Here is a 16,391-nt window from a genome sequence, read left to right on the forward strand (position 1 = left end):
CTCAAAACAGGAACCAAACCATGTTGTGACGTTTCAAAATGTTACAGCAATATGTACATTTATGACTAAACTTCTTCACATTTATGAGATAATAGAGAGTCAACCACACGATGTTAAGATGTGTTGTGTTGTGGACTAAGATTTTCACCACAGACCTCCAAAATATAACCACTTTAGCCCATAAGTGGAATTAGTGAATAGAATTGATTATTATTTCAAATTGTCAAAATACACAGAAATACATTAGTCAGACTCTATTTGTAAAAATTCCCTGATAGACACATTTCTCCACTGGTAAGAAACTATACCCTGGGGTATAAGTGACTTTTTTTTTTTAATCTGACAACAGCAAACTTGCACAGGCCACATACTACGTATAGTTTGTTGATAAACCTACTTTCCACAAGGAATTTCATACTGCAGTAGTTTATTTCCAGTACGCGGTCATAAACAGTTCAGTTTACACTGACAGCAGGAACTGTTTTTATTTTCTTTCCACATATAAAAAGTATGGAGGATTTTTAAGATTTCAAGGGTTTTTGTATTTGGCTTGATATTTTAACTAAGAATCAGGTTTGGATTGTAGCAAGAGAAAAAACTGCCAGAAGCATTATTTTTCATATTTTCATCACCATACCGTAGGACCAACATCATCACACATATTCAAGGTGAGAGAGTGTAGCACAAACACAGCTCTAGTTTTGGTGGCAGAAAACCTTTGTTTTGCACCGAAATGAAAGGTCAATTTTTCAACATGTGGTCTTGATTCTAAAGTGTGTGTCTATGTTCCAATTTAATTTTGGCATGGTCACAAGAGGCAGGACCTCATCAAACCATCTGTGGTGTGGTTGCACCTGGAGGCGGCGAACCGCCGGTCTATCGCACTTGCAATGTATTGAAACATTTAATGCTCCTTGTAAAATGTCTGTTACACACGGTTCCCTTTGCTTCCCACTGAGCACCTAGAATAGCTTGAAATCTCATCACACGACCAAAACATTCTAACATTTCCCAAGCATTAATAAAATGTTTGATGTTGCTGTGTTGCCATGGCAGGCATGACTTTTGCCTGAGACACAACTGGGAATTATATGGTTTAGGAAATCAAAGCATTAATGACCTTTTTTTTCATATTATTTTGGTAAGAGAAAAACAGCTTTGAAACATCCCACAGTTGGAGGAAATAGCATGAAACAAACCAGAACATCAAAAGCTTCAATCGCAGTTAAAGATTACACCTACCTTAATTGCTACTAGTTTCACATTGCAGAGAGTTATTTGTAACAAATCAATTATAAGAAGCTGGTGGTTCTTCAAACGTGAACTCTTTCTGAATTTAATTTCCTACAGTAGCAGGATACATAACTTTTTATCTGAGGTGCCGTTTCACAGGCTGCCATAGCCTTGAGCTTTTATGGGCACACATAACCGTGTTGTCAGCGTAATAATGGAAATTTATAGCCTGTTAGTGAAAGTCCAAGTTCAAGCATGTACATTAGAAATAAAAACAGGTTAAAAACGGAACCCTTGTCATGATGTCGAGTCATGTTGTATTATGTCAAAAGATAGTGTCCTTAAAAGTAAAAGAAGTTTAAAAAAAATGTAAGCAATAAAAGTCAGTCTCTAAATCAAACATTACAATCCTTACTATGAGTGGAGTGATCACTCTTTCAAATGTAACTGCATGTCTGAATAGAATGACATTAAAAGATGACAAAAGAAGAGATCCAGAAGTGATCAAAATCAGAAAAGGAACTTCAGACACACAAATTACTGTCGTTTGCATAGGGGCAACTTTTTGTTGAGGCACTTCTTTCTGTCAAAAGGGAACACGCCAATTTAATAAGCTGAAATTTGAATAACCGCAGCAGAATCACACCAACATTTCTGTTTTATTCCCTTGTATAGTTGGTTCTATGGAAAGAGAACAGCATGCACTACAATAATTCCGTTTTGTTCCAAGGCCTTGCTCGCCAATATTTTAATCAAACGAACGTGAGACAAGTGAACTTTCATTTAATCATCAGCGTGGTTGATTCCATTGTGGTTAACTATTTTAAAAGAAAGATCATGTCATGACAACATGAAAGAAAGTGCACGAGCTCTCATTTGAGCTGAGAAATCTTTCTTTCAAATGCAATGACTGACCACTGACTGCTCTTGGTCAAAAAACACTCACGGTTTCAGTAACAGTCCAAAAGCAACTTATGTTTACAACGAAGTGACAAGACCTTCCAGCGGCAGAGAACCCAAGGACTCCTGTCATAAATACTGTGACAGGAGATGTCAGTGAGAAGATAAAATGCTCTCTGAGCCACGATTTATTGGTGCTGGCCAGATGAATATTGGCAGCTCGGTGTTTTGTGCATGGTGGACTTCCTGCTTCATTTATTCAATAAATACGGCCATGAGTGGTGGAACCGATTCTCAGTCACATAATTGAGGAACCCTGTGATGTAAGGCCAAATGTGAATGTAGATTTTTGTAATTGCTGCGAGTGGATTTGGTGTCACACCAGCGATTCTTAACGACAGGGTGGAGAGCGTCCCCCAACAGCGCATTTAGTTCAGCCGCCTCTCTCTTATCTCATTACCACCCTCCCATTGAAACATTTTCATGCAATGACAAACGCATAATGAAAAAACCTGGAGGGGTTCTTTGGTCCTGACAGGTGTTAGCGACAGACGGATCACCTCCAAAATAACTAGCTCAAGAACACGTGTGTAGGAGACCCTGCGAGCTCTCGCTTGTTTTGCTTCCCCCACTTCACCCTTTAATTTAAACTTTCGTCTGTTTAAAGTGTTTTCTTTTCTATGCCTTTACGTACCGACAGCTCTGGGCCAGATGCTGACTTGTGTTGTCAATTTGTAGAGTGCTTTCAATTGTCAGTTTCACTTTCATTTATGAAAAATCTTAGTTGCAAATTGCGGTAATGACTTCAACATTGTCCAACTCATTCAGTCATACTCACTGATAAAGTCACAAGAGTGAAATTAGCGTTAAGGTTACAGGTACTTGTGTTGATACAATGCATTCATTTCAGTTTTGAATATACCTTGTCACTCAACAAGGACTTTAATAAGCCAGGCGCCCATGGCAACTACAACCTTGGGTGATATATTTGCATGAAAACAGCATACATATATCATGTTGTCAATGTAGCTGTCATTTACAATCTCGCCGTTTTATGTCACTGCCCTTTACTTTACACTACACTAAATATGAAAGCTGCTTTCACACAAAGCAGCAAGGTGGTGAAGATGCTGAATATATCAAGTTAGATTAAATATGACAAGTCAGATTCTAATTCTATCAAATCAATGGATTTGGTCAACCTGTTTGAAATCTGAATTCTCAAGGCCACAGTCAGACCAAGTAGATTGGTATCTAATCCTAACTCAACTTAACCCTTGCCCCAATGTTCAGATTTATGTTTTTGTCCACGTGCATATATTGGTTTGTATGTATGCATTTTACCAACTTTTCGCAAAAAGTAACAGTCACGAATTGCATGAAATCTTCAGGGAGGATTTGTCATCATCCAAAGACCAATCGATTAGATTTTGGGATCAATCAGCGCCTACATTTTCTCAGTTGTGGACACAGTGGAGGTCTGCGGTGAGGGGGTCAGGGCTGCAGCAAGGAAGCTGCCGTTCGCCGCCTGCAAGCACACTGCTAACTGTCCTCCGTAGCTCGCAGCTAATATCTCGCTTCGGCAAGTATCAAGAAACACAAATGTGACCACATTGACTCGGGTGGTGGTTTATCTGAGTGCTCAGTATTTCGCACAGTGATGTTGCTGCCTGACAGGCTAGTTAGCATCAATATGAGCTAACGGCTAACAGTCTCTCGGTGCTAACTCAGTTCAGCAAAGAAATGTGGCGTCAGCGAAGGTATGCGCTCTGCCGGGTGCACGTTCTACTTCTTTGTTTTGTTGTACAAGTGGGTTGACCTACATTAGCCAGTTGCTTTTTGCATTAACCAACAAATTTGAGGAGGCCCGATTTAATTTATCTCATGTTTGTCAGCCAGCCATGGATCTGATTTGCACATTAATGAACTAACCTCAGCAGCAGCAGCATCACTTTCTCGTCAACAAGGGGACTGTCATTCCTGGTGACATGGAAACACTGCAATTTATTACATAGTCACTGATGTTTCCATCACGAGGGCAAACACTCTGCTTTGAATGATCTTCTGATTATTGCAGTGGCATTGCAGACATGGAGATAAGTTTGACAAAACCACTAAAGTAGATGCTAGAGTGCAAGGGGTGATTAAAATACAAGGAGAGACAGCAGATGACGGTTCTTCAAAATATGCTGGATAAATAAGCCGCTCTCAGATGCCTAATCTCTCGCTGACATTTTAGCAATAAGTAATTCATAATGCTGGATGACACTTGGAGTTTATCAGCATTGCGTTTATTTTCTGGCTTTTAACATATTCTCTGAACAGCCCAAGAGATATCATCTGACTCTGGGATAGAAGGAGTTCTTGATTTATTATAATTGTTTTGATTCTAGAGTTGTGTGTCAGAGAAAAACAACCATTAAATAAACAGCAAACTTTTTGGTATTGGAATGAACTGGGAAAGCAGATGAAGTTTTTTGCTGCAAAGCAGAAAATCCACTACCAGACAGTATGATTGAAAAAGGTTAAAAGCAACAGACGACAGTACCAACAGACCTCCAAATTATGAATACTGTTTACTGGAGATAATAATGAGAAAAAAACTCAATAAGATTTTGAAATCAGATATGTGGCTGCCAGACAGACAGCAGGGATTGGTTTTACGGGCCCCTTAGTATTAAAATATGATCTGTTTTTGGCATAATCAAAGCCAGAAGTTCCGACAATTCATGAATGCTTTCATGGTATAGCTATGTGGGTTTTATATAACTGGACACAGAGCATAGTAGCTCGATTAGATCAATATGGATGTTTGGTGGATTAAATCATGACTAATTATACAATTATTAGGCCAAACAACTTAAAATTTCTCTCAGATAACTTGCATCAGAATCATTTTTATTCAATCATGAAACAATACAAGTGATTTAGCGTTTTTCTTTTTGAATGGATTTTAATGGATGCACTGTTTTCATACATTTTAAATACACAAATTAAGCGATCATAACTCCTTCAAGTGTCAGCAGTGTACACCCCATCTATAATAATCCACAGGTGAAAATGTGCTTGTGTTAATGCAAGGCCAAAGATGAAGCGTTGCATTCAGAAGCCATGCCATGGCTGTAGAATCTCTCTTTGTAGTATGGATTCCACAAGATGTTAAGACTATTCCTTGGAGATTCTGGTCCATGTTGACATGACCGTATCACAGCCTGTGGCCACTGCAGCTGAGAACAGATTTCTGTTCTCGACTGACAGGAGTGGGCCTCTGCCATTGCAGCCCATTTGCCTGGAGGTACGACAGGCTGCGCATTCTGAGACGTTGCTCACCACAGTTGTAGAGAGCAGTTATCTGAGGTTACCATAGGCTTTCTGTCAGCTCCAACCAGCTCGGCCACTTTCTTCTTTGACGGCCCTCAGCATGCGAGGCCTTTCCATCCCCAAATCTGCCACTCACACATTTTCATACCATTTGGATGAAATTATCCAGTGGTGTGCCTGAAAATCCCTTGAGATAAGCATTTTCAGCATTTTCACATCAGTGACAACACTTTTTTTTTTTTTTTTTTCCCCCCATGTTCCTGATTTGTGTAGCTTCATTGAAATGTTTGATGGAGGAAACTTAGATTTTTGCAAACCACAGATACATGAAAGCTTGATTTCTGTTAATTTGTTTGCTCCCCTAGTGGAGCACTGGCTGTTCTGGTCTTTACACTAATATTGCTGAAAATCAAGTCAATTAAGTGAAGATATTAACATTGTGACGCTGATATGCGTGTACCAAAACAAGCTGAAGATTGATATTGTGCCAATGCGCATGTAGAAGCAGATTTACTCACAGGACGCACAGAGGACTGCATCAAACAGACAAAACAGCACACACTATTGATTTACAAAGCACAGTAAATAAATAAATAAATAAAATAAATAAATATCTGTAAACGTTATCCTTCTTTGTCATTTAAATAAATATGAGGTTGTTGTTGGTGGTGACAGACATTTCCTCAGCTGGCTTTTATTTGCAGATTTTATTATAAGATTTTTTTTTTTTTTCCATTGCACCCCTTGTTAATCCTTGTAGTCCTTTCGCATTCTTTTCTATTGCGTTTTTGTTGTTTTCCCGCAGCTTTGACTTTGTGACAGATCCTCTCCCATATTGTGCTTATATTGCCATATTATTATTTTGGACTCCTATTATTTTCGGTTGACCATGGTCAGAATGAACACAAAACTAAATATGTTTGTGTATATAGCAAAATATGCTTCATATAAGATTTTGGTATACGAGACAAGATGGAAAAAAAAAATAGGTATGGTAATATACTTTTTGATTTAAGTTTGCAGATATAAACGTTGTCATTTTTTACTGGAGTCACATGCAAGGGTATAATTTTATGCAATGCACTTCTGGTAAATGGAATGCACTTATATGGCACTTTTCTCACTGTTTTAACAGCCCCCAAAGCTCTTTACAATGCTCGTCACATCCATGCATCAACGGAGGAGGCTGCCATGCAAGGCACTCAGTCCATCCACTGGGAACAGTTTGGGGTTTAGTGTCTTGCTCAACGACACCTCGACATAATGAACCTGCAACCTTCCTGGAGAGAAACCTAGTTTTTTTTTTTTTTTTTGAACGATATTAACATTTCTGGTTATAGCATCAATTCTTTAATTACAACAAAGCCTATAAGAAAAATCCACCATTACAAAAATAAATTATATTGTTGTCATACAGTGCCAAGCACAAAGTTACCTCAAGGCATTTTCACAGAAAACAACTCAACTTGAGAAATCAACGGCGCAAAGCAAAAAAAACTAAAACAACACTATTATTAGGAAGAAATCTTTGCAGAACCAGACCTCAGAGGTGGAAACTTTCTGCTGTTCCAATTGCGGTTAGGGGATAGAAGGAGAGAAAAGTATAGGACAGAGAGCAACAAGCAACAAACAGATTGTCATAAAAAGATTGTCATAAATCCACTCGCTGCAGATGTGATGGGGACAGGAGGCTCAGAACACTTTCAGTTTTACTGTCAGAGATCTTGCAGGGAGAGAGAGAGAGAGAGGGAGAGAGAGAGATACTGTTGGTAACAAGTAATAGTAAAGCTACTAAAGCATCACTGTATGGAGAATGAGAAAGAGAAGAAGCTCAGTGCAGGTTCTCAACAGTCTAAACTTATAGCAGCTCAACTCGAAAATGATTCAGTGGGGCCAGAACCAGCTCTAACTGTTAAATTTTTTTAATGAAAAATGCATACTAGTTACAGTAGTCTAGTCTAGAAGTAATAAATGCAGTAAATTTTTCAGCGTCACTCTGAGTCAACTTGTTGCTGACTAGAAGACATTACACAGGTGAAATAAGGCAGTCCTGCAGTCTTGTTTAATAGGGTAAGTCTCGGTCACAAATAGCTTCTAGCCTCCACACAATGGTACTGGAGGTCAAAGTAATACCGTCCAGTGTTACTATATGTTTGAATAATTTATCTCTTGGATGTTTTGGCCCAAATATAATAATTTGTGTGTCATTTCAGTTCAAGAGTAGAAAATTACAGCTTCATTTAGGCTTAAATATTCTTCCATCTGTAACCAGGTTTTGGTGTGCGTAAATATGTCAAAATGGTGATCAGTTATCAAATCTACTAGTAAAGATTTAATATGACAGCGATCGGCTATTTAACACTTGCTATTTGATTGTAATTAACCTTGTTTGTGACAGACATGTTTGATTGTTGGGACGTGACAGAAGCGAGGAAGCAGCAGAGCAGTATGTAAGATGACGGCTGTGTCTTTCATCCATCCGATGTCCATATTTTTCAAGTTGTTGATGGTAAATTGAGCACTCGCATTGTGTGTTGAAGCCGCTCTGACAGTTTTAAAGTGCACACACTTGAACATCGATGGCAACAAAGCTCTAGAGTCTAGTGCCACAGGTGCTTGGCCTTCCTGGGAAATAACTCGGGGGGTTGACTGTCAAGACTACTTCAATATGTGAATGGTAGTGGGTTTAACTGCCAACTTTGGGATTTTAGGATCATTCACTTTACGACCTCAAACCTAACGATTTGGTTTAAAACAGTAGTAGACAAGCAAAGCCAGATCAGCCAAGAGTTACAGTTTGTATCTGTATTATACCGTAACCGCAGCGCTCACCTACGACTAATTCAATTCATATTCTCCATATCCCCCAGTTCTACCTTGGATTTGCACTGGCATCTTGCCTGAGCCACACATCTTAAAACCAAACGTCCCCAGGCAGGGGATACTGGTTCAAGCTGTGCCCCTCTCGCCTTCCATCTATCCCCTTGGCACAGCCATACTCAAGTCTGTGGTAATTTAATGCCTACTGCCCAGGCCTTATGATCCTGTGGGAGTGCCTGTGCCCCTGTAAGTGAAGCTGAACGCTTTATCCCATGGCATTAGTTGTCCATGTTTGAGTTAATACCCTAGAGTAGAGCCTCTATCCACAGGCATTAGTGTCTGACACTCTACAGCTCAGTATGGGGGAGGCTCCCATTTCCACCTCCCGCATCAGTACTCCCTCAACCCTTCTGCTGTGCCTCGCTTTCATCCTCACACTTAGGAGTTTGATCGGAGTTGGCGAACTTAGCACACGCGGGTACTTCCCTCGGATGAAAGATGCATGATGAAGTTGCTGGTATCCAGATGTGCTGCCGCCTTTTTTACCTTGGAGTTTGGGAAGTGAGTCGGGTTGTCAGGCTTATTTTTATCACGGCGTTTCTGCGGAGGGGGTGGATAAACATATTTATCAAGTTAAAAATAACGTGTCCTCATTTGTTAGCGTGTGTTTGAGCTTGTTAATTGGACTTTGCCAAGCAAACGTGAGAAAAAAAGTCCTATAATGAACTTCAGATATTTATTTATTTTTCTTTTAGGGGTATAACAAACACTTGGAAGCCAAAAATAAAAAATAAAAAATGAAATGGGCTCGCATGTTAACGGTATTTAATATCTTCCAACTAATGTTGGCGATTTGAGGTCCTGAAGCATTAGGATTTTCATAATCTCCATTTTCATGTAAATACAGTAGATGTCTGTTTCGTTGCTTGCGCCGATGCTATTTTAACACCCGCCCGCCCACACGCGCTCACACACGCGCAAAACACTAAAGTCCCGACCACATGCTTGCAGCGATTTGAATGTTATGTTCAGAGATTAAAATTGTTTGTGTCATTATGGTGATGAAAGATAAACAATGTCTCCTGTCATTTAAAGCAATTAGACTAGAAAATCCCTCCACTTTAATCAATTCATTTTGTATTTCCTGTGAAGCGTTCCTGGACTAATAATTATTTTATCTTGGTCTAATTCAATTTTTACCTTCTAGATTATGAGCTGTTAATTCCATGTGAGATTGCAAAGACAGGGAGCTTTTCCTCGCGCACGCCATAAACAAAACATATTCCCACACTATAATCGTGCAATGAAAAAATAAAGGACAGAAACAGATTAAGGCAATTCAAATCTGAAGTCTTTGTAGGATGATTTTTTCCTTCTCTGGCACCAACAAGGCTGATAGCAATAGTGTGGGAAGATAAACTTCCTGACCTGTCGTTCCATGTTATCACATTTACAGACCATGTGCCTTTTTTACGGAACCCGTCGTTTTATTCAAGCGATAACCTCAGATGATAAAAGCTTTAGCAGTTTGGTATCTCACCTCATGGAGGGTGAATTATCCACAAAAGTGATGTGGGGGGGGTGGGGGTGGGGGGGACATAAAGTTGATTGTGCTCACAGCTGAAGATTGTAATACCTGGAAAAAGGCATCTCTTTTTTATTGGAGTCAAGTTAAGCAAAAGCAGTTTTCAAGTGGAGTTATTGTGAAAAAATGTCATTTGATGGGGATTAACTCAGTTAAGTGATTTCCTTAATGGAACAATGATCCTTGGCTGACACTAAATTAAAGTTTTATGTTATTTGAAGCAGAACATCTTCAGGTGTCTCTTCTTAGACTCAACACTATTTTCTACGTGTGGGGAACGACTTTGGTTTTATAGACAGTTGATTTCTTGATATCTTAATTCTGACACAAGCATCAGCTCCTTTTTCTTATCTTGATCACTGCCTAACGGTATTATTATATATATTATTTAGTTTTTGTACACATTTGACCTTTGTTTCTCTTTATAATGCTATGTATGTATGGAACATCAACACCTTTTAAATATCTTAAAAGAAAATGTCACAAAAGATCATTTTGACCCTGATTCAAATCTACTTCATGTAGATATTGTATTTTTGACCTTCTATATTTTCTGGCTTCTGTCGATTTTCAGATCAAGTATTTAGTGTTAAATACTGGGATTCTGCCCACATCACCATTTTAATGTCAGTTCAACTATTTCAATTACACACAAACTCGGTCTCAAAACCTTTCCACGGCAAAATGTTAGCTCTGTTGTACATTTTCTGTGGTTGTGTTTCTTTCGTGAAAGAATAGTAGCACCTGGCTATGTTTTCTCTCCTCTGCATTCAGAGTTACAGCCATACTCTGAGCTAATCTCAGGACAGCTGACAATAATTGTACGAGAGAAACCTCACTGAATGTACACACAACAAACAGCATCTTGTCACTTATCAAAGTCATCTACATACCCATTTTCTAAATCACCCTCTCCAGCAATGTGCTCATTAACCAGCTGAATCAGTTGATTCTGTCCACCCTGGAGATTGCTTGGTTGGGTCCTTGCTTCCCTCACAGATCTAATGGAGGGGGATCTCATGAAGAAACCTAAGTTGTTAAGCATTGGTAGATGTGAGAAAACTTGAACGTGTAACTGATTCCCGAGAGCTGGAAACGAGGTCTAATTTACTTTTAATTACAACTGACTCAGAAATATTGGAACATGTCCTTTAATAGTCACTATTTGCCATCACAAACGTGTATGAATACAGAGGAAGCGACCACCAAGGACCAACGTTTATGTGCATTCTCGAAGATGATTAAGAACTTGCATTTCTTTCCCTTTATTGTGCCATGGTCTGCTGTTCAAAACTGCAAGAAGTGTTATATACATAACATACCATAAAAGGAAAATAAATAAATAAATGGAAACATCAATTTTCTTACCGGTTTATATGTAGTACAAAACATGTTCTGAGTTTTGAAAGTACAAGTAAATGAGTCACTCAGGAGAATAAACATATTAAGAAGTACCTACCAAAGATGCATAGCGTCTTCTCAGGGAAACATCTTGGCCTTGCTAATAAACATACATACATTAAAGGCCTCTTCATACTCCATAAGAACAAGACGAAAGTTCGGCAGTGTGGGGTCCTGCCGAACAAAATGACGTCATTTCCAGAAATTTGTTTCGGCTGTGCCAACCGTCCTGGCCGAACTATCCGGGTGCCGCACTGCCGAAACTTCTGCACTGCCGTGTGCTGCGCATGCGTGTTCCAGTTCGCCCATGACTGTCAGTCATATTTTAATCATATTTAGCTCGTAACATCGCTACTGTACGAGCGCCGCAGCTCGTTAAAATGTCGGAGTGCAGGCTTTTACATGACGCACCTGAACGCATCACGAACAGCTCCTGCAGTTAATACCGGACCAACAACTCTCTTTTATTGCTGAAAAAGTTCAGAGAAATGTATTTCTGAAAGCACTGGAGGCGAGAAATAAACTGTGCAGTTGAAAAGTTTAAACGCCGCATCACAGACGTGTGGCTGCTGCGAGGGGGTGTGGCCTGTGAGTTCGGCAGCTTCTTATCAGAGTATGAACAGTCCTGCCGAAAAAGCTTCTTTTTCGGCAGCTGGCTGACGTCACTGCCGAAATTTCTTCTGGTTCTTCAGGGTTCAAAAAGGGAGTATGCAGGGGCCTTTAGATTCCTTAATCCCAAATAGAAAAGTAAATTTAAGGGTAAGGTTCAAGAAAACTTAAGGATCCCAACAACACCGGGGCGTATCGATTTCAAAAGTAAAGTAGATTCTGTTGTTTATCCGCAGGGTCATTGACTGACAAGAACATTAATAGACAAGCAATGTGGAGGAGTATTCCATCAGTCATCTATTTTCCTCATCAAAGTAAGCAAAGAACTGAATAAGCCAGATACCGGCAAGGTCCATGAGGAGTGATGGGATAAACTGCTGACCAATCAATTTCCTCTCTGTGCCTGGTTACAGTAACAATACTAAATATGCCTCTTAGTTAAGCTCATAATGCTACGTGATTGCACTGAAGAAATTCGATTTTAGAATAGAACAGATGAAAAATCTGTTAATTATGCAATGTTAAGACACCATGCTGTCCTCTGTGCATGGTTGGCAAAGTCTTGAGTGAAAACCAGTCCTAGTCATTTTCCAACCAAACTTGTAAGTCTTCCAGTGGGATCTATGACATAAATGGGTCTGTGGGCGGATGGAGAGGATAGCCTCCAAACATCAATATTTAAGACACCCATGTTTTGGCAAAATGCAAAAAAACATCTATGTTTTGTCAAAATATGAAATGCCAAGATTTTTGGGAGTGAGTGAGTGGGCTGAGCCAGCCTAATTTTGGGAAGACACACTTTTTTTTTTTTTAAATTTCAAATTAATTTTCTGTGGTTCAAGGCCATACAAGTTAAAATGAAATTGAGAGGAAATTTGACAATTTAAAGTTCAATTTGTATTATTACAGGTCATGCCACATTGGAGTGTTGAATGGCCGTGTTAGACTGGTGAGGGTTTGATGTTGTGTGTGAGGCACAGTTACATTTTCGATTTCATCATTATTTGCCACCATTGTGTCATAGTTTGACTGGAGACATACATGAGGATACACTATCAGGGGTGGCAAACAGAAAGCCGACAACAGGCTCTAACCAGGCCTGCTGAACCACCAAGCAAGTTGTAATACTTTCAAAGAATACATTGAATTTTTTTAAAAGAAATTTCTCTAGAGTTGCAGACACAAAATACTGAGATCCGACCTGAGATTTTGGCGACGTTACTATGAAAGCTCGCTACCACATTGCAAGCAAACTAGCCTCGACATCCCGTAATTTTAGTTAGTTTAGAATTACGTAATGCACCTGAACGCATTACCCATGTATCGGCGGTATAAAGCTAAAATCCCTAAATTAGCTGTGTCATTATTTAAGTTGCAGAGTTCAAAGCGTGTGAAAATAGTAGTGATATAAAGTCCGGAAATTACGATTCATTATGCAACATTTATAAAATGTGTTTTTTGGACATAACACTGTATTTTTATTAAAATTGGCTTCATGTTCAAATAGTACAAATTTTCGGTAAAAGTTGTTTGATTTTGCAAAGATAAGGACATTTTCATCACGTATACTCTAAGCCTATCCCCAATCCTAACCCACAACAAACAAAAACTCTAAAGTTTACATTTAAAGGTTATGAAGACATTACTTTAGCCCACTTAAGATGAAATCTGGCTGGATGTGGAACCTGAACTAAAATGTGTTTGACGCTCCTGTACTAGATGCCAGAGTAACTGATTTTACCACCTTGTGGCACAAAGTTGTTCTACAAGGCTGAAAAGACTTGGACAAGTTGATTAGCTTGCTCATGTCTCCAGAAAACCCTACAGGGCATCCATCCTAATCTTTTAGGGGCCATCAAAAGTCTTGCTTTCCTACATTCTGCTGATTATGATGCACTTTAACTTTCATAAAATGTAGATATTACACCCTGTACCTTCAGGCACAGCTGGAGTGCTCATCTTGCGCAGTATCACAGCTTTTAAACGAGCCAGTGTGAGAAAGGTGCAGGTTGTTCATTACCACCTTGATAGTCAAGAGGCACATGTATTGATGCCGATGCAAAAATATGTTGGGACACCCAGTGAGGGATCGAAAGGACCCCTTGTGAAGTGGAAAGGAGAATTCACATTGTCGCATGTTGAAGTGACGCATGAGTGATACTTAGCTGCATAAGGGTTGAACACTGACTTCGAGTCTCCTTTAAAAAAATGACTTCATGTCACCTTCGCCCTATGTCGGATTTCATAATAACTGCAAAGCAGTAAAGAGAAAGGGATGCGTAAATATCGCCAACAATTACTCAAAACACCTATCCACAATACTTAGTACTAAAAGCTTTCATCATATATTAAAATGAGAAAACAGTGTTGTACCTGTTTCCTCTCATTTTGATGGTAGATGGTATGATTTCTCCCCTTGAAAGTTTGCGGAGACAAAGAACTCGTAAAAACTGACCTTGGCAACCAGCAGTTGCCCGAGCAACCATAAACAATGTTGTTCCCTTGTAAAGATTTGATGTTAACTATGTTTCTCTCACACAGGGTGAATCACCTCTGGCCAGCCATCAGTGAAAAACACACACACACACACACAATCGTCCAGTACAGACTGTCAAAGCCTCACACAGAGAAAAGATTAACTTCCCTTTATACAGCTTTTAGCTATTGCCATGTATGGTGCACTCTATTTAGCATCAACCGCGATAAGTGTAGTTCATTTAATTACCCTTTTGTGTGTCCGATAATGATCTTAATGTCTCAAACATCTCATATTAATGTAGTTTCTGAGATGTTTTAATTTGTTGGTTACATTCATCTTCTGTACTTTAAATTACCCAGCAAAACCAGCTGCTTAATACACTATTATAAAGTCATTAATCGTGTCCCTTTTCTCTTTATCTGGTCTCGTATGCAAGAAGAGTCTGCAATTGTGCGAAAAGCCGAGCGATGCCGCACGACCACACAGAGACACTTAGGCTCATTAGTATGTTTAAGCTTTGTTTTTCCAGCACAATTGACTGAGATCAAGATCTATTTGTAAGCGAATGGAAGGACAAATGCTATATGTGCCAGACCAAATGAAGTAAAGGGATTATTTGGTTTTGTTCCTCTCAGAGACGACAGCAAGTTTGCGTTTTGAAAAATAATCCAGATCAAATGGGTCCCACTAAGTTTTCATCTTGAATCACGAAACACATTTAGTACAAGAGTCACTAACGGGTTTACCTCTAGTTCTGATTTGTCTTTTTTTCAAACTTCTTTATCTCGTCTTCCTCACCTGTGGACTAAATAAAAACAATCATTGAACTTATTAATTGTATAAGTTTCAGTTAATAAATATAAACTACCGTTGCACCATACATACATATTACAACTACTTTACTACTCTCACATCCAAATATTGTACAGATACATCCCTTATTTATATTGTACTGTAGTCTTCTCGCATTTTTTGTATTTATGTCTTAATATACATCGGAAATATTTCTGAGAGCAGCATGTCAGTGTTTTAAGTTATTTTCACACTGTTTTTACTAATCAGCTGAACTTTCGCTGTATTTCTTTCTGTATCATAAATTCGGTGAGCTTCAAATGTACTGTGCTGAAACAAGAAAAAGTACTGAAGGCAAAGAAAAATATTTCCGCTATTTAAAATGTCATCTAATATTAAATAATAACCAACTTGTATATAATAATTTTTTATGAGACGCTGCAAGTCATCTAAATGGATTTCACATGAGTGGAGCCCATACCTTTTATGACCCGTCTCTTCGCCAGTCACCAGTGACCCGTTTTGTTTAGACTGCTTTTAAAGCAAGAGGCCAATCACCGGTTCATGCGTCTATAACACATCAATATTTATCGTACACTTACTTTCATAATGTATGGAAAAGTACCACTCGTCATTTTCACAATATTTATGATCAGAAGCAAATAAGATGATGGGATATCACACCCTGAAATATGTCAATGTTGACTTTTGTTACTGTGTTGAAACTACTTGGGGCAGCAGAGTCGGTCGTCTTTCAACTGAAAGGTTGCGGGTTCAATTCCCCCATCTCCCACTGTCCACACGATGAAGCGCCTTTGAGCTCAACACTGAAACGCGAACTGTGTCCGATGGATGGATGAATGACAGCCGCCGCCATTTTATGTGTGAATGGCTGAACGTGTTTAACAGTGTAAAGCGCGACGTGACTGAAATCCATTTATATCAGTTTAATTGATGGTGGCAAATACCCACAGAATAAATTCTAATAAATGCACACAATTAAAAAAAAAATAAAAAAAAAATACCACAATTAGATTGACTTTCAAAAAACGCATATGCAACCATCCATGTGATATCTGGAATAAATAAGTTATGGCATGTTTTCCTTTGAAAACATTCTCAGGAACAAATGACGTCATTTTAAAAAAAAAAAACGTTTTGCTCAGCTCTCTCTGTCGGAAGAAATTTCGTCCACCTGTGATCTTTGTCCGCTGCCAAGTTTGTTCTGCTCACTCGTCTGAATTCTTCGTC

The sequence above is a fragment of the Lipophrys pholis genome (genome assembly GCF_963383615.2).
Source record: "Lipophrys pholis genome assembly, chromosome: 12".
NCBI lineage: Eukaryota > Metazoa > Chordata > Actinopteri > Blenniiformes > Blenniidae > Lipophrys > Lipophrys pholis.